Source organism: Ixodes scapularis, unplaced genomic scaffold, assembly GCF_016920785.2.
Source record: "Ixodes scapularis isolate PalLabHiFi unplaced genomic scaffold, ASM1692078v2 ptg001200l_1__unscaffolded, whole genome shotgun sequence".
In the NCBI taxonomy this organism is placed as follows: domain Eukaryota; kingdom Metazoa; phylum Arthropoda; class Arachnida; order Ixodida; family Ixodidae; genus Ixodes; species Ixodes scapularis.
Window position 1 is genome coordinate 904,815 of NW_024610116.1, and position 19,392 is coordinate 924,206.

Below are 19,392 nucleotides of genomic sequence, written 5' to 3' on the forward strand. Positions count from 1 at the left end.
GGAACTTCAATGACGCGTCAAAGGCAGAGTTAACTAAAATTAAGAAACTATCGACATTCTGTAAACCCTGAGATGGGGAACGGTAAAAAAACGGACGAACACAACAAAATCTCAAACGCAGCTGCTTTTGCAGCTACGTTTGAAATTTCGTTGTGTTCGTCCGTTTTTTTATCGTCCCCTATTTCAGGGTTTACAAGATGTCGATTAATTACCAGCTCGCCTGCACTCTATCACTGCTCAAGAAAATATCCAATTTAGGATATCAGGACCAGTTTGCCTTTCGTCATCCCATTGTCTTGTGGTGGCGAAGCAAGGAAAGGGACCGAACACGACGAAGCTCGGGCCAATATTTTTTTTATATCACCGTCACGCGCTTGTCCCCTTTTAGCCCCGCGCACCCCCATCCGACGGACATCCTTTTCTTTGATGCTCTGTCGCCACATGACTCCCCTCCCCAGAGACGGAGTCGCTCCAACGAAAAGTTTTGTGGTGAGGTCGTGGAGGAAAAATCGATGGGTAGCCGGAAGCTGCCTTCCTCGATGAGCGCTGTGTTTCGGCCTGGGAACACCGTGTTGGGATTGCGTCGAGGTAGGCCGGTTTGAGGCGGTCCGTGGCAACCACTTCTTCTCGTCTTTTATCTTGATGGTGAAATTTTTTTTTTCATTTCTCACCAGGACAAGGTGTGGTCCGGTGTAGGGTGGCTGAAGAGAGCGTCGTACGGTGTCTGTCCTGAGAAAAACATATGTCGCTCCACGAAGGTCTTTGCTTATAAATGGTTTGGTTGTCGCTTTTGCTCGGGTGGGTATTGGCCTGATCTCTCTGAAGATGTTCTGTAGTCTCTCGACGTATGTCTCAATCTTGGGAGGTGCTGCTGTAGTGTGTAAGGGGCTTGCCAACTCGGCCGGCAAACGAAGTGAAGTGCAATAGACGAGTTGGGCTGGGCAACAAGCTAGGTCTTTTTTGACAGCAGCACGAAGACCAAGAAGAATGATAGGAAGGAGGTCTAACCAACGAGTTGGATTTTGGTGAGCCATAATAGAAGCTTTCAGGTGACGGTGAAATCTCTCAACAAGTCCATTGGCTTGCGGATGATAGGCAGTTGTCCGTATATGTGCGGTACCTAGTAGCTCAAAGAGGAATCTGAAAAGGGCCGATTCAAACTGTCGTCCCCTGGCTGTGACGACCTGGATAGGTGTTCCGAAGCGCGTGACCCAGGTTTTGATGAAAGCTGATACAACGGTCTCGGCTGTTATATCTTGAATTGGTGTTTTCCGGCTAACGGGTGAAGCGGTCAACAATCGTGAGAAGGTATCGGTAGCCATTGCAGGGAATTAGAGGTCCGACGAGATCAATGTGGACTTTTTCAAAACGGCTGTCGGGAGGCAGAAACTTGAGAAGTGGAGTTACGGTGTGCCGATGCGTTTTTGCTTGCTGGCACGGCGAACATGCTCTTGTCCATTGTCGGACGCCGCTGTTCATGCCCGGCCAGACATAGGTTTCCGCGATCAGTTTTTGAGATGCTCGGATTCCATGGTGAGCGAGAGAATGAAGAAAGTCGAAAACTCGTCGGCGTAACTCGGCAGGGACGAACGGGCGTTGCCTCCTTGTGGAAGTGTCAAAAACAATGGTGATGTCTGACGAAAAATGAGGAACGTCCGTGAGCTGTAGGGAGGTTTAGGAGTGGCGTACGTCCCTGAGCTCTTCGTCCTGTTGCTGCAGTCTAGCGAGCGTTTCCAACGACAAATCGGAGGCGTTGACTGAAGCGAAGCGACTAAGCGTGCCTGCAGGAATTTTTTTCCGTGCCTTTGACATGTGGTACGTCTGTGGTATATTCTGCCAAAAAAGCAAGGTGCCTGACCTCTCTTGGAGAGTAACTGGTTCGGGCAGCTTGGAAAGCATGAGTCAACGGCTGGTGGTCCGTGAAGATGTTGAATTGGCGCCCTTCTAGCTAATATCGGAAATGTTTCACAGCTAGGTAGGCAGCTAATAGCTCTCGCCCAAAAGCGCTGTACCGTTGCTCGGTGCAGATCAATTTCCTTGAGAAAAGACAAGCGGTTTCCGTGCTCCGCCAAGGTACTGCTCTACCACAGCGCCGACGGCAACTCCGGAAACGTCTACCATGATGCTTGTAAGAGCATAATTGTTGGGTATGCTCTAACATTGTCGCTTGGGCTATACTATTCTAGGCAGCGGAGAAAGCGTTGTCGGCCTCTTGATTCCAAGAGAGTGCAGCTCCTCGAAACTTGGATTGCGTGAGCATTGCTGCAAGAGGTCGGAGGATGGTCGCGCAATATAGAATAAAACGGCGGTAAAAGTTTACCACCCCAGAAAACGGCGCTGTTGACGGAGGGATTCATGTCGAGGCAACTCGCAGATGGCCTTGACTTTCGTCATCAGTGCTCTAGTGCCTTGTTTGTCCACCATGTGTCCTAAAACGTCTAACGAAGAAACTCGGAATTTACACTTGTCTACGTTTATGATGAGGTTGTAGTCTTGAAGGCGTTGGAACAGGAGCCGGGGACGATAGAAATGCTCCTCTGGTGATGTACTTGCGACAAGGATATCGTCGACGTACGCAAAAACAAACGTAAGTCCCCGTGTCACAACATCGATAAATCTCTGAAAAGTTTGTGCGGCATTTCTTAACCCAAATTGCATGCGAGTGAACTCAAACAGGCCAAATGGTGTCATTATGGCGCTCTTCGGGATGTTTTTATGGCTACATGAATTTGATGGTATGCTTTCGTGGGGTCTATTTTCTAAAAAAATAGTAGATCCTCTGAGGTTGGCAGTAAATTCTTGAATGTTGGGAATGGGTAGCGGTCAGGGAGCGTGGCCTAACTTAAAGCCCGGTAATCCCCGCAAGGCCTCCAGTTGTCAGTTTTCTTGGGAACCATGTGGAGGGGCGAGCACCAACAGCTCGAGGATGATCTTACGATTCCCATTTCCAACATATGCTCGAATTCTTGCCGGGCGATGCGAAGTTTCTCAGGGCATAATCGCCGGGGAACTGCATGAGTAGGTTGACCGCGGGTGACAATACGGTGTACAACGTCATGTGTGGCAGGGTTGGTCTAGTCAGGGGAGGCAGTCAAAATCGGGAATTCTTTAATAAGACTTGTGTACGCCTCGGGTAGGCAGCATTTTATGATGAAGGCGATAGATGAGATGGTTGTAGGCTTGACCATTACGGAGAGTCCGGTGGTAGAATCAATGAGTTTCTTGTATGCCATGTCAACCAAAAGTGAAAAGGGATAAGAAGTCCGCACCCAGGATCACATGGCTGACTGGTGCAACGAGAAATACGCAACGAAATATTCGCCGAATGCCTAGTTCGACAGCAAGGGATGTTCTCCTGTACACAGGGATGCTGCTGCCGCTTACTGCTCGTAGATAACAGATGGGAGGGGAGCCTTTGCCAGCGGTTTGCGAAGGAAGAGTGCTGACACCGGCCCCCGTACAGATGAGGAACTGACCCCTAGAAAGTCCGTCTTTGAAGAAAAACAGGCAACTGTCAGAAGGTTTTGGAGGAGCACTCGTCGCCGCTAGTGTTCCCTGGTTTCGTTTCCCGACCATCCACAAGGCTGCTTGCAGCGTTCTGCTCTGGAACCAAATTTACGATGGTACTAGCAAGGTTGACCGTCTGGAGACTGGCTCCTCGAAGGGGAAAGATGCCGCGATTGTGATGATCGGCTACGAGATCGAGCAGATCGGGACGAGTTACGGGGTGGCTCAGAATGACGAGCGAGGGAGCTTGCGACGAGTGTGGTCAGGTTCTTGACTTCCTCCCCAAGGGCCGTCATTTCTTCAGAGGAGGCGAATCCCTGTTGTTGTGGTTCAGAGAGGTGATGCACGTTTGGGTTGTGCACAGAAGCCTGTGGTGGCGCGACCTCCATGATTTTGTCGGCGTGCAGTGCCAGAGCAGGCAGGGTTAAATCTGCTGCCGTAAGAACAGAGACGCCGACTGTTTATCGAGAGCACCGGTTGAGTTGGTGATAGATAATATCGACGACGACGGGGTGGACGATGTTTTTCCTAGGGCAGTGAACATCAGCGACACGGCAGATCTCTAATGAAAATACACTAAGCTTAGCGCACTCATCGAGTATCTGGAGGAACAAGAAAATCCTGTTCCACAAGTATTCGCACCAGACCTGACAAACTTATGCGCTGGTGAATTCTACGTTTCTACGAAAAAAACTTCGGAAACAACAACTCGTCGTGGCTGAAGATCATCCCCTCAAATTTTGCAGCGGAAGTGTTCCAAGCCTGTCGTGAAGGCTTGACGCTGGACCCCTTGAATACATCAGGATGCCTGCAAGGATTCGCCAAAATTACTACTGGCCCAACCTCTCGCAGACCGTCCATCTGTACGTCCGATCGTGTTACGAGTATCAACGACGCAAGAAACAACCGACGAAGCCAGCAGGACTTCTGCAACCCATAGACCCCCCCTCTCGCTCCCACTGAGCCTTCAAGCACATCGGAATGAACTTGCTTGGCCCCTTCCCACCGTTGGCGATGGAAAACACTGAATAATCATGGCAACCTATAATCTCACACGGTACACCGAGTCGAAAGCCCTTCCATTGAGGAGGGTTGTTGAAATTTTCAAATGGACCATGAAACAATTTAAGGTTGAATTTAATCTATCGCACGTCGTAAAAGGGGCGAAAATAAAACCAAAACGCAAAAATAGAAAGCCCCCAAAAATTATCCCTCGAGAACTTCTAAAATAAAAGACGGCCTCTTTTATACCTTCTTTTCTTCGAAAGCTCTCTGCCTTTTCACTGCGATGTATACGAGGTGCCAAAGAACGTCATCAAATCCACGTCGCCTATTGAATAAGAGCCAACCTCACCAGCTTTGCGTTCATAAACAATTATTATCCGGCAAAAAATTCTTAAATGTTTCGTTAAAATTGCCTATCCACAGTTGGTGCAATAATTAGCAATGGAACAAAAATTGCAGAATTGTATGATGGGCCGAGTTATGCGCCATCTATCGTGTTGCAAACGAAGCAAGAGTAAGATAAGATGGGCCTACTCTGTTTTGCGGTTCCTGCTCTCTGCTGAAAAATATGGCGTCGGTGGAGATCATTGACATGGGCGGCATGGTGGAAGCTCATCGTTTCGCGTAGAGCGCTATCCTTAATTGAGTTCTCGTCTCCTGGGGCGATGATACCCCAGCAGGTCCTAGAAGCGAAGATCCATCGACTCGTGCGGCGTTGTTGCGGCGGCACTCTCAAGACAGCAGGCACGCTCGTGCCGTCGTCTTTGATTGCTTCAACTACAGGGTGAAAGAAGGAGACGCCAGGCTCTTTATATCGACCAGAAAATTCGGTTTCTTAACCTATCGCGCTACGACTTTGTACTTTGTGCCTACAGATGGTGCTTTTTTTTTAATTTGCGAAGAGCGAATTTAGGGGAGGAAAATGTAAAAAAATAAAAAGGCTTAGCTTTTATGGAAACACAGCGACGCCACTGGTCTGCAAACAATACGGCGCCGTTCGCACGGGAAACAAGGGATCGCGCAACAAACGCCACCAACGAACGAGCATACAGTGCCGAGAGCAGGCCTTTTTAGCAGACGATCTTTTCGACTCAAAAGCGGCGCGCGTTTCGCAGGTGGCGACAGTCGGAGAAGCAAAAAAGACAGGCGCGGCAACAGCAAGGAACTGCAGTTCCTTGTCTGCAAAAGGGCCGGCTCTCGGCGGCGTCTGCTCGTTCTTTGGCGGCAGTTGGCGTCGCGACCGCTTGCGCAATCTCATGTCTCCCGTGGGAAACGGCGCCGTGTTTTTTGCAGACCGGTGGCGTCGCTGCGTTTCCATAGGAGCTAAGCCTTTTTTTTTTCCTCAAGTAAGTTCGCTCTTTGCAAGTTTTACAAAAAAAAAAAAAAGCACCATCTGTGGGCAACGCTGCAGAAAGTCGTAGCGCGATAGGTTAAGAAACCGAATTTTCCGGACGCTTTAAAAGCCTGGCGTCTCCTTGTTTCACCCTGTAAAAGTCAAAAAGCCAAATTTGGGGGTTTACGTGCCAAACCTACGAAGGGCATCTGGCACGCCCCAGCGGAGGACTGAGGATTAATTTCGACCACCTGGGGATCTTTGACGTGCAACCGAAAGCTCGATTACACGGCGCCTTCTCCGCAATAAGCCTCCGTCATATTGCGGGCACCACGGTCGGGATTCGAACCCGCCAGCTGGCGATCTGTAGGCCGGCGCTCTCGCCTCGGAGCCACAGAGGTGGCTTGTTTCACCCTGTATAGTGGTGCTTTCTTACCACTTGTGTCCTCGAACATCGCCCAGATATTTTTTTTTTATCTTGCCCATTCCATGGGTGTGCTCAAGATCACGGTAATATTGGCACGTTCTTTATTAAGATACGCGAATGAAGCATGCGAATGTTGACGCGTTTTCGTCACCTGAGAAAAGTGATTAGTGTAAGCATTCTTGAACAATCGCAACCTCTATACGATCACGAAATCATATTTCTACGTTGCTATATATCTGCTAAGATCACCTCGTTTTTCGCAATAGTAGAAAGGCGTGGGGCGAGATTTTTGGCATCAGTAAACTCGTGATCGTCTAAGCCGGCGTGCTGTGTCACGTTCTTTTCTTTTTTACTGCCCGTCGAGCCTATGCTGGCAAATTAAAAATGAATAAACCTGAGTCTATTGGAAACTCTGCGCATTTTCTGCTACGCCAGAGAGTGACAGCGCGTCCCCCCCCCCCCCCCCCCCCCCCTTTTTTTTGAGGTAGCGCGGAAACGGCTGACGGCGGCGGAGAAGTGGGTGTCGTGCTGATGACCTGCTGCGCTTCTTGCAGTGGCTGCAGGAGTGTGTACGCGCGGCGCAATGGGGTTGTTTCGGTCGCTCCGGTCACAACGGAAGAGGTCGTAGCTAACGCACTTGTTGTAAGTGCCCGCAAAACGGTTTCTGGAGACCGGAGCTTAAAAAAAAAAACGGCTGCAGTTGCACCACTTGCCACTCGAGGAACCACGTCCAAGCACTTCGTGCAGGCTCCTCGGTTTGAGGGACCCCACATCATATGAGTGTGCTCATAACATTTCTCACATTGGAGTCGCCACTCCTTGTTGTCTGATTCCGACGAGGAACTAGAGCCTTTGTAGGAAGAGTAGCCGCACTTTGCAACAGATGTGCCGGCGTAAAAAGCCAGTCCCATGCGGTCGCTGTAGTACAAAACATTTAATTGAACTTCGCTCAGCTGAGATGTGTCCGTGTCTATCGCGGTGATCAGAGGCGCCTACTCAGAAATTATGTCGGTGTCATCGTCGCCATCAGCGTAGCAGCGTCGCCATCACCATCAGCTCTCTTCTAATGCCCCCATCTTCCTACCGCCGAGATAACTTTCTCGTCCGCTTCCAGTCACGTCACGACCGTCAAACGTTGCGGGGGCTTATTTTTGCGGTGAGTGGGAGAGGAAGAGAAACTCAATATTTCAACTATTTCACGTGTACAAGTTGATAAACTGAAACGAAAGAGATGCCTGTTCGGCATTCTGTGGATATAGATGGTTTGTTATAAGAGTGATTTAGCAAGAATAAAAGGTTGATTTTATGTTCCGTTTAGGTTATCCGTTAAACGCATCTTGCTCCAAATTGGTGCTCCAAAAGCGCTGATTACAGATCGAGGGTGGTCGTTCCGTGCAAAACTGTCGCCAAAACATTATCCGACTGAGCCGAACGAGCCACCGTCGAACCACTGCGTACCATCCGCACACCAACGGGCTAATGGAGTGGTTAAGCAAGACTATCGCCGCCATTATCTCCATGTACGTCGACGTGGAGCAGAAAACGTGGTATGACATTTTACTGCATGTGACGTTCGCCTACATTACTGCGGTTGAAGAGAGTAATGGGGTCACACTATTCAAGTTCTTTCATGGTCGCAAAGTAATGGCGATGCTGGACGCAATGCTGCTCCTTGAACTTGAAGACCACAAGCGTGGCGAGTCTCAAATCGTCACTCAACGGGCAGAGGAAGTCCAATAGCTCCTCAGGCTCCGGTTCAGAGACCAAGAGTCGATACTCAGGAGTACAACCACCGTTGGCGGGACGTCCACCTCCATCCCGAAGAGCGGTGGTAATGTCGATACCGATTCAATAACGAAGCCACCATGAGGAGCTCCAAAAGCGCTACTTTGGTACCCACAAGGTACTTCGTCTCCATTACGAGATAGCCCTTGGCAAAACACAATCATCCTCACGACGCCGAACGCGATCCGACGTCGTTCATGTCGTTATTCTCAACCCATTACACGCTCGACAGGACTGTGGAATTTTGCGTTCCCAATGAGTTCTCATTTCACTTCTTTTTTTTTTTTTAATTTACATTCTTTTGTTTTTTGTCGCCTCAGGGTGATGTCATATTAAAGTGAGGAGAAATGCCTCGTGCATGACAAATACGAAACGCTTCTCCGTGCATCGAGAAGTTTGGAGCTATTCTTATATCGAGTTATTCTTACATCGAGAATGACCTAGCCTAGTCAGTCTTCCTCTAACTTAGCCCCGCAGATTCTAGGTCGAACATTGAAGCTGACGAGCACAGGAGATAAGGAGCCAAGAGCGGCATTGGCGACATATTCACTGATTCACTCTCGCCATTGCCAGCTGTCACGCCGAGGCACCGTCGCTTGCTGCTGCCGCCGTCAACGCTTCCGGGGGCTTTCTTCACGTGTGTTCTTCCTTTCTTTTATTAGTGGCACAAATTTGCCATTGAAACCTTAATTTTCAGTTGAATACGCACCATCTTTACGACTTCATTTGTGTGAATATATGCGGGTGGCGGGGCTGATTGAGAGGCGCAGTCCAGCGGGATGCGTGTGGCAATCTATAACGCCAACTCGACGCTCTTTTCAAGGTAAGAAACTGCCTGCATCCTTGTTTGTTTGTGTTCCACCTCTCTGAACAGCTGCTTTTCGAGATGCCTCTTGTTAAATACAAGAGCGGGGGTTTTGCTCCCAATGAGAAGCTTGGTAGATCTTGTCTGTTACAAAATGTTCGCCTAATCGTTAGTTCAAAGGATTTTCACGACTAAACGTGCCATCTTTCTGGATCGTTACGCATTGCCAACTACGGTTGTGTATGCTTTATGTTGCCTTGACTTGTGTGTAACGAAATTTTGTCACACTCCGGCGTGACACTTTCCGCGTAATATCCTGCCCCAAAACACACTCCGTGCTAAGCACATCATCAAGGTGATGAGGCTGTGGTGAATTTAGTCGCAACTTGCAACGGAAGGAGATTTTATCTTCAAAGGAAACCTTGGAACGTCATGCCTGTGTATATAAAGACCTTCAAATACGGGAGCTAAAAGTACTGAATTTTTTTTTTTGTCATCACGTCCCCACGAATAGGTTATGTTATGGCATTTCCTTACCTTGTTTGCATCAGGGAAATCCACGTTGTAGTTTTTAAAAAAGAAAGCATGGCTTTGACATAAGAACGCTATTCCCAAGAACAAAAGGGAAAACATCGTCTGTCGAGGCTTACGCACGCGTATACGTGGAGAAACGGTATATGTTTAGGCATAGTGTTGCGTTTATATGCCAATACGCTGAAAGTCCCCAAGATAAATACATCTGCGTTTTCTTTTTTTTTAAAGAATAACCTGTCAACCAGCAGCTAACCGCAATAGATATTGTCCAAGTAAAAAAAAAAAAAACTCTTTGCATACGTTCTTTTTTGTCCATCTGCCTTTCTGTCTTGAAGGGCGCATAAATGCCCTTCCTTTGTATATACCAAAAAAATAAAGTTAACAATTGAGCCTGTTAAACAATAAGGTTAAAATACCTTTACGAAAAGAAAATGCGTTGTACTTCACGTTTTTATTTAAATATGCATACGCGAAGTTTGCGACCTCCAGGCGGAAGTTTAATATCGTCATTGCTCAAAGATCGGGATTTTTTTGGTCTTTAGAAAACCCGGCACGACAATTTCAGAATAACCTAAGCGGCGATCTATGAGATAATCCAGTGGTTCAGAACGAAGGTCACGCTTAGCCAGAACGCACTAGAAACAAAAATGTAGCGTTCCTGTGTTATTCCACATACAATCACAGCGATATCTGTGACAAGCCACGGCGCAGTCGTTCGTCACCGGCGTCGCGTTCACGCAGCGTGTGTCGCATGAAAAGAAAAAGCGTTCTGTATGAAATAGCATAGCCTCCTCTTACTGACAAAGCCTGGCAGATCTCTACGAGACGCGGCCGCCGAGAATGAAAACGTAGAGCTGCAGGAAACGGATGTGAGGAGAGCCTCGTGATGGGCACCCCGCCTGTGCGAGATTCCGAAACACACTTGTAAATATATCAGCTTGAACTCTAGAACTAACTAGAACACAAAGACAGAAAGTACAGGATATGACACACAGCTGACTACCAACGATGTTTTAGTGTAAACTATTTCCTTGCGCTTTTGCTCCTTCCTTTTGAGTCCCAAGTGAATCGCGATAAACCTATTATATAAATTGCCCTTTCCCACTATTAAAGATCACTTCCTGCGCTGTTCCCACCTATTAAGATACTATATTTACACTTATACAAAAATATATACAAATCATTGGCACAGTATTCCTAGCAAAATATTGTTTTTGAACTAACCCGCCACATGCTCGTGCTGTTGTGGTTTGGACCGTGACATTCCGTAGGATAAATGATAGTGGCTGCAGCAGCGGTACCTTGGCTAGAGGTAATAGAACTCTACCAAAAAGATGGCCGCCAGTGGCCGCATTCGCAGAGCGGGCAAACGCGATCGAGCAATCGTCATAGAGATCAGTGGCGCAGAGTGATTGCGATTTTATACTTGTTTATGCAACACAGACCTGAGTGATGCTCGAAGCGATGTGCCCCGGCTTTCCGTATTTGCTGCTATAAGTGAACGCATTGAAAGCTTATACAGAGCCCAATCAGTTTCCGTCGTAGCCCGAAAAGATTGTGTTAATTGCTCGTCTGGATCCATTGAGCGAATAATGGTCACATCGGGTTTCTCGCGACCCCGCCCAAAACTTAAGTTATCGGCTGTCGGAGATGCGAATAAAGGTAACCGGTGAAATAATAAGAGAAGTCTGGAGCGTCTTAGAATAAACCCGCCCCGAAAAAAAAAATATGAATTTATTTTGTCTTCTTTCCCCGTTTCGAATGTTCAGTGAACTTCGCGGAGGTTTTATATACTATGAAAATGACTTGAGAATTAGGCAGTCTCTCTAATGATTGTTAAACAAATAACACCCGATGAAACACCCTCATTCCCGTTTTTCTTCGTGAAGAATAGAAGGACCCACATGAAAAAAACATAAAAAAGTATATCAAAAAGGTAATTGTAATCTAAAATTGCCGTGATATCGTTCTTTTTTATATAATTTATTTACATTTGATTAACAGATAAGCTCGAATTCTTAAAATAAAAAAAATATCTATAGTTTGAGAAAGGTTTCGAACCATGTAGATGCTCCGGACGAGCTTCAGGTTTCTACCTAAAGCCAAATCACACTGCACATATATCATACAAAATTACAGTTTGCAAAAACGAGTCACCGCAATACCCGTGGTTCGAATGCCTCGGCATTTGAAGCACGTATTTCTAGTGGACTAGAGTTCGAATCTGCTTGCATACTGTCTTTTGTGAAATATATAACCAGTGTGACCCTTGCTTCGGACCACATTTCGTCGCACCACGCAGCGACAGCCAAGCGGAGGGCAACGATCTCGTGCTGGAAGTGAAGTATCTTATCTTTTCTTAGCCTGTCATCGAACAGAGTTGGATTATTTGAATCATCTCGGAAACTACACGTGTGCTTCCATAAATAAACACATATTCAAGCAAGAACACTTTTCGTTGTTGTTAAGACCATAAGTAAAATACCAGAAATCAAATATAAAAAACGTTTTCACATTCTTTCAAACCATATTGTTTTCTCCATGGAATATTCACGCCAAAGAGCGCATTGTTTACCGCATAGGTGCCGCTGAGATGTGGTGGCATACGGGGACTGTTCTCGGCTTTTTTCTGTGTTCTATTGTGTTTCGGTTTTAATTGTACACGTTGCCACTGCGCAGAAAAAGAACAAACGAAAGCAATACGAATAAAAATAACAAATATTCAATGTCGTTCAGGTCATGCCGTTCGTTCGGTCGTGATATTTTCTGTGACCATTTCGAAATAAAATCATGGTCTACACTTCTGAAAATCCATGGAAAATACACGAAGACTTGACTTTCTAGGGCTTATCAGGCAAAGATGAAGAGACATGAACAAAGTCAGAGAAGCTGGTTTTTGATACCTGTTCTGAGCATCTTGCGCTATCAGTGGAGCCAGGCAGCGTTGAAAGCGCCCAGAGGATCCTTTGGTTCACGTGGACATGAAACGCCCAGTTATAGAAAAATTCTTCTCGGCAAAGAGAAAGGATCTGAGTCTGGGGAAATCTTTCAAGTTCAAGGGCATCTCGCTCGCGATAAGTGAAGACTCTTCTCCTGGCACACGAGAACTACGTCAGGAGCTCATTAAATTTTCAAAACTGCAAAATAATCAGTTTAAACTAAAATTTAACTAGCTTGTCTTCGGAAAAGAGATCTTTGTTTATAGTACGAAAAGCGAAAGTGTTATAGAAGTTGAACAGGCATAGGATTTCTGTGCTAAAGACGCTCGTCAATGTCCCCAGGCTCAGATAAATTGTGCATTATATTCTGTTCTTTATACTAATATAAGAAGCATATTACCTTTCGAGTCTCGGAGTCTGTGTCATGTTCTATTTAAACCAGCTCGTTTGCGCCCTTACATTCATTTCATTGCCCAATCATGCCCGTTCCGATAGTTTTTTTTTAGAACACATACTTTAATGCTGTAGTTATTGCGTCACGCCCGTGTCCCTCAGTGATTACTGTTTAGTGGGTTTTACCCCTGGAAGAGCCAAGGGAAAAGGTGAAAGTTGTTTCGAGGATACGGAAGCTGTCAAAAATCGTTAACAAACTTTAGGGAAAGGAACTGAGTGTAATTGCTTTTTAAAGAATGATTTGTTTAAAGAGGAGAGAAAAGCGATTGAAAGAGAAAGCACGATTCATATTTCTGAAAGACCGCGCGAGGAATATTTGTGAGGCAACCTTATGGTTAATATACGCACCAAAAGTCGTACGCCCAGGCGCAAGTGGGTGTTTTAGATAAGGGCCGCTATCAAGGTGCTCTAGCACGGGCGGGAGCACGAAATAGGTTACTGGACGAGGACCCGACAAGGAGAGCACTCTGCACGGAAACAAAGGTACCCTACATGTAAAGAGATAGTGGAAATCCAATGTGGCGGTATCATTGGAAGTCGCAGCGCAAAAATGAAATGCGCTTCCTGCAATTATTGGAAGGCGCTGCTTTCTTATCAACCTGCGATATTAATAGTTTTAAAGATAATTTGAGAAGGTTTATCAGAGCGTTTAAATGATGACGCAGTAACAAATTCAGATGCAGCAACTGTTGTGGTACAAGTCGAGGAGACGTTAGATGACTTTGAACTTTGCGAAATCACCTGGACTACATGCATATAAATGTAGGCTTTATTCTCCCTGATAGCAAAAAAATTGTTTCTGAATATGTTCCAGTTCGTGGTGCTTTGCGCCAGGGCTTTACCCTCTCCCCTCTCTTTTTCTATACTTATCGATGCCTTTGATTTGAGCATACTTCAAAACACATTTATTCACGGATTTGAGTCACAGGCTTGTGAGGTACGAGTGCTGTTTTATGCTGACGCTATTGCTATTTTTAGTTGATAAAAATATCATAAGTGAGACAGTAGGTACCGTTAACCTTTTTTGCAAGTATAGTGAAACTGGCGTAAGTTGAGAGAAATTTGCGGGGTTTCGACAGGGAGAGTGTTAGTCTACGCCTTGAGTATTAGAAAACATCAACTGGGTAAGAATACCCAGGAAATATATGGGCGTTCCACTAAAAAAACACCGTGACAGTGAATCTTACTGGCGGAGGCAGACGGTCGAATTGCGCGAATATTCGGAGACGGGAGTGCGAGGACTTGTTGATGTCCGCAATTGCCCCGGTGTGTAATATGTTTTTCGCAAGCAGTCTGTGGTATGTTCTGCAAGTACTGAGCTGTTCAATGTGAATATTCACAGACTCCACCAAGTCTTCGCTGTATTCACAGGGGTATCGCTCCGGGAGGGGACGAGCCGAAGGAACCTTTTTTGGAGAGTCCGTTCAGTGGGCCGGTAATTCGCTCATTTATTTCTGCGGCAGGTGGTGAACAAATTATCCTTTCTACATGATGCCAATCACGAGTTTCCCTGCACTTTTTGTCAAGTGCGAGTACACAAATACCAGCCGGAGTTTGTTTTTTCTCAGTTGTTTTTGGCTGGAGAAATGCACGCTTAGGTCCCCGGAGTCGTCCAAGCCCCAGGTTCTTACAGGCACGTTTTTTGTTTTGTATTTAGGCGATGGTTCTAAAAAGCAGTTGTAAAGTTCACTTGTCGACGTTGTCATTGCTGTTCTATTGTATAGATGTGTTAATACTGCGGGCCCTGGGCTGAATGTTCTTCACTGTGTTACGAGAATGGATGTAGAAACAATTATTGTTTCTAGCGTAAGAAGTAAAGCGTGTTTTGTGCCAAAACAAAAACGCTGATAGTTGAGCATGCACTTGAAGGTTGTGGGGCCGGGGTATTCATTTGGAATGTTCTCCGACGTACATTGAAGAAAGCCTTGTCATTTGACCTATATGGTATTAGGAATTTGGCATCATGTAATGCTCACAATGTACTGCACGACACGGTTATGCTTTTTGGATCTACACAGTGTGAGAAATTCTTAAGTGGCTGGTTGTTAGGTTGATGTCGATGGTTGACAGTTTCATGAACATTTTGGAGAGTCACTAAAATACGTTGTAGGTGTGTGGAAGGCCCAGGTTTGTGTACGAGATTGGGTTTTTGTGCTGGTGAAAGCGATGAGGCGATCAGTTTTAGGCGTTTTAACCCTGCTATGTTAGCCGCGGAGTGGCTGACATGCCAGCCTTTTAACATTATGCGTCGTTCATTTTATTGCATCGTCAGATCCCGACAATATTAAAAAAGAAAACCGTGTGACATTGTGGTAATATCCCCTTCGTATGGAACGGACCTAGGTTTGATACATGCGGGCGGCAGGTGACCTTTTTCAAGGATTTGGCGAAATCGACGACGGTACACCCTACCACCCCAACTACAACATGAACAACGGCTACAGCAACGCGGTTAACAACTGGCATCATTTCCAGTGTTGGGACCTGCTATCGCTGCAAAACAGTTGTCATGATTGCGGTTCAGGGCTCGAAGTGGATTTCCAGCGCTGACGGTCCTCGGGGTGAGGGTGTGCGTATAACGTCTAGTCTTTTGTGTCAATGAGGCATTGAGTTATTATTTATATTAATATATTCGCACTCCCAAGTAAACTTCATTTCTTTTGGTTCAATAAGCAGTGAGGTTTCTCCTAAAGCTTAGCTGGGTGCAAAGAGTTAATCCTGCCCGTTTTATACTTTTCGAAAACGTACAGTTACTTTAAAATATTTACATATTCGTACTGTTAACAAATCGTTGTCTAATTTTATTAGACAGGTTAGTCATGCACTAGCTTGTGTTGCATTAGCATTAAAATTTTTTTTTGTTTTTAGAAAAATTACTTACTACTCGTTTAGCATGTGCAGTGACGAAGCAAAATGTTATGAATTAGCAAAACTACAAAGCGCATATATCCTAAGCTAATAAATAAATGCATAGAATATTCAAGGGAATATATTTGCAAAGATGGTACAGGGTATCTCAAATAGCAGCCAGGCTCTTTAAATCGACCGCAAAAATTGGTTTCTTAACCTGTAGCGCTGCGATTGTGTGCTGCATTGACAGCAGGTGGCGCATTTTTTTATTGAAAATTTACAAAGAGAGAACTTCCCCGGGAAAAAAAGTAAACAAAGAAAAGGGCTTAACTCCTATGGAAACGCAGCGAAGGACGGGAGACAAGAGATGGGGCAAGCGGTCGCGACGCCAACTGCCGCAAACGAACGAGCATACGCCGCCGGGAGCAGGCGTCAAATAGCAGAGGGTATTTTCGAATCAAAAGCGGCACGAGCTTTTTTTGATGTCAGTTTCCAATGCATAATTTTATTATCCTTACTAAAAAAAACAGATTGAATGGACAAATAATCGATTAAAAAAGTGGTCTGTCTGGTAATTTTGACTTTTTTTTGGGCACTCATGTCGTCTGCTTTGAAGTTTCCTGTTGTTATCGCACCTGTTTTTGGTTCTGAGACTGTCGCCGCCTCCGGAACATAGGACGCTTTCTTTTTAAATATTATGCAAATGACGCCGGCTCCCTGAACCCTATACTCGGTAATTGGCCGCAGTTGGTGTCGCGACCGTTTGCGCCATGACTTGTCTCTCGTGCCAAACGGCGCCCCATGGTTTAAAGACCGGTAGCTTCGCTGTATTTCAGTTAAGCCTTTTTTGGTCTTCTACTTTTTCCTAAAATAATTCTGCTCCTTAAAAATTTTACTTAAAAAAATATATAACCATCTGTGTACAACACTGCGCAAAATTCAACCGCATCAGGTTAAAAAAATCTTCTTTATGTGTCGATTTGAAGAGCCTGGCCCAAATTGAGACACCCTGTAGAATGATTTTCAAAGCAAGATGTTTAACAACATACCACAATTGTTTGTTGTATGTTTAACCAAAAAAAAAACCGTTAAAAGGAATTTTTTTATCTTTTGGCACTATATTTTTTAAGATATCTAAATTTTAAAAATTTGAATATAAGGTTAAAAGCGCCAACAGAAACAGGAAGAAAAAAAAAACACATGTCGTACGTGTGTTTTTTCGTCCTGTCGGAGTTCGCGCATTTTAACCTTTTAATCGGTATGCACAAGTTAGCCCCTAAGAAAGTTTTATCTAAAGATTTGTACTGTGAAGCGAAATCTATCTTGTGTATATAAAATACGTAATAACAAATGATTTTAACAAAGCGATATTGATTTTCATGAAGTTAATATAAAACTCATCTCAAAAACGTTAACCAAATGTTTCTTTCTATGAACGCATCACTGTAGAAACGCTGTAACAGATAAAATACAGTTCTCCTATCGTATAACTCATGGGGAAACCCGATACAATAAAGAACACGAGTTTTGTCCGAATAATAAACCAAACGTGTATTGTTGAAAGTGCCTTGTTACGATGCGATGTTATCGCTTATCGCTGTCGCGGCCGCAGCAGAACTGCTGAGTCAGGGGGGCGCACCTCTGGTGCTTGCTGCCGATATAAGCGGCATCGCCGGCAAGCTTTGGGCTTTTTTTGGTTCCGGCTGCCGAACAATCAACGCTGCCAAATAAGCGTCGGTCTCCGGATTCGTCGATTCTCCCGGAGAAACGTAACAGCCTGAGCCAATACTTGTATATTATTAATAAAATTTTAGAGAGTAGAGTTGAATGACCAGATTGCATTGGTGGCTTTGCATGATGATGCACTTTTTGAGTCGACGTTCAGATCGCACAACCATGCATTTACTTGTGTCCAGACTAAAGCACGAAACACATGTACGACGAAACCGTCCGATCCGACGTCCGACCGCGCAATACGACGGTCGGATGCGAGGGTTTTCAACGCTCTCCGATGCTACGAAAACCCTCTCCCCTCAAGGTCATTCCGGCAGTCCGCACGTCGGATCGGACGGTTTCGTCGTACATGTGTTTCGCGCTTAATAGACATATCTGAGGTACAACAGAGGTTTTCTTAGGGAATTCGCAGAAAATCAGTATCCTTTTGGAGAGATGCGTTATTCCTTAATATTTTTAAATTGAGTATTTTCCGGACTATTGTAAGGATAGCGTAATCTTTAAAAGAAAAAAAAATAAGAGTGTAGACTGTCTGCTCGTGCGGACTATACAAGGATGAGTTTTTTCGATACCGCTTATTATGGCGAGACATGACTGGTTTGGTGATTCAAGATTTGTTTTCTTTCGCAATTTATGCAAACAGAATTTTCTTTTGCGGATTATACAATAGGTGCTGACTATAGTGCGTAATTACGGCATTGAAATTCTAATTCATACGCGAGGGGAAACTGCGTTCTTCATGACTATATATACTGAATAAGTCAGGATAATGGCGGATTTTTTTCTATATTGTATTATTATTGTGCGGAGATATGAATTATTGTGACTTTTCTTCCTGCAAAAATGTGAGCTCCTTGGGATGACTGCGACCATACTGTGGCAACTAGATAACTAGGGAGGTTCAAAGCAACATTTTTCTGGGTTTGCCCCGCTCCAAAAACCCGCAGACCCATGGGGTTATGAAACCGTGTGGGTCCCACAAAAATTGTGTGGGTGCTCGGGTCCCTATGGGTCCCTGCACAGTTTGTTTGGGTGTGCGGGTCCTCACAGAGTGTGTGGGTGTATAGGCCCCCATGGGTCCCCGCATAGTCTGTGTGGGTCTACGGGAGCTGTGTGGGTCCTGCAGAGATCCTATAGGAGCTGTGTAGGACCAACGTCCCGTGGGAGCCGTGTGGGTAACCCATAGGGTTTCATAACCCCATGCTCTGTGGGCAATCTCTGTGGGAACCTGTGGGAGAATGCATGCTTGACACCGTATTTCACTGCAGACCATTGACAAGAACCGGCTGGTTCTATCTTTATTTACCGATTGGCTCTTCATTTCTCTTGCTTTCGCCGGTCGTTCATTTTTTCTCCCAGTATGTGGTTTACTTTTGCTGTCCTCGACATTACAGCAATGACATCTGCATGGTGCTTTTGGCCACGGAGCTTCATCATTAGGCATTCTGAAAAATATGCAATGACAAAATATTTAAAGGAGCACAATTTGTAGACGTAAGGCTTACACTAATGTTCATTAAAATCACATGCCACATCACTTTCATGAAGAGTTTCATTTGGAATGACCTTTAATAATGACGCACTTGAAGAATGCAATTGCAACATGCCCTATAAAATCAATAATTAAAAAGTTAATTAACAAATCTGGGTTAATTAGTCAACATATTGTGACGGTTATCCCCTTATCTATGTCCGCCGAGCCCCACAAATCTCTCGCCCTCTTTTTTTTAAATTACGTTCAAACTAAAATGGCACGATCTGTATGATGCTGAACCCGATTATATAAAACTTTGTATCAAACTTTGTGAACAGACTAGTAGCTGCTATAAAAATGCATAGCGAAAAATGCAGTTACGTCGAAGGAAAATTGCAGCGTCTCCCGATAGATAGAACTGCCAAGAGCGCCGTTTAGCTCTGCAAGCTTGCTTTCCCCCAGCCCGCGGACGCATTCGGGGAAAGCTAGCTTGCAGAAACAGCTTGCCTTTTTTGGGGGGGAAGGAGGGGGGGGGGGGGGGGGGGG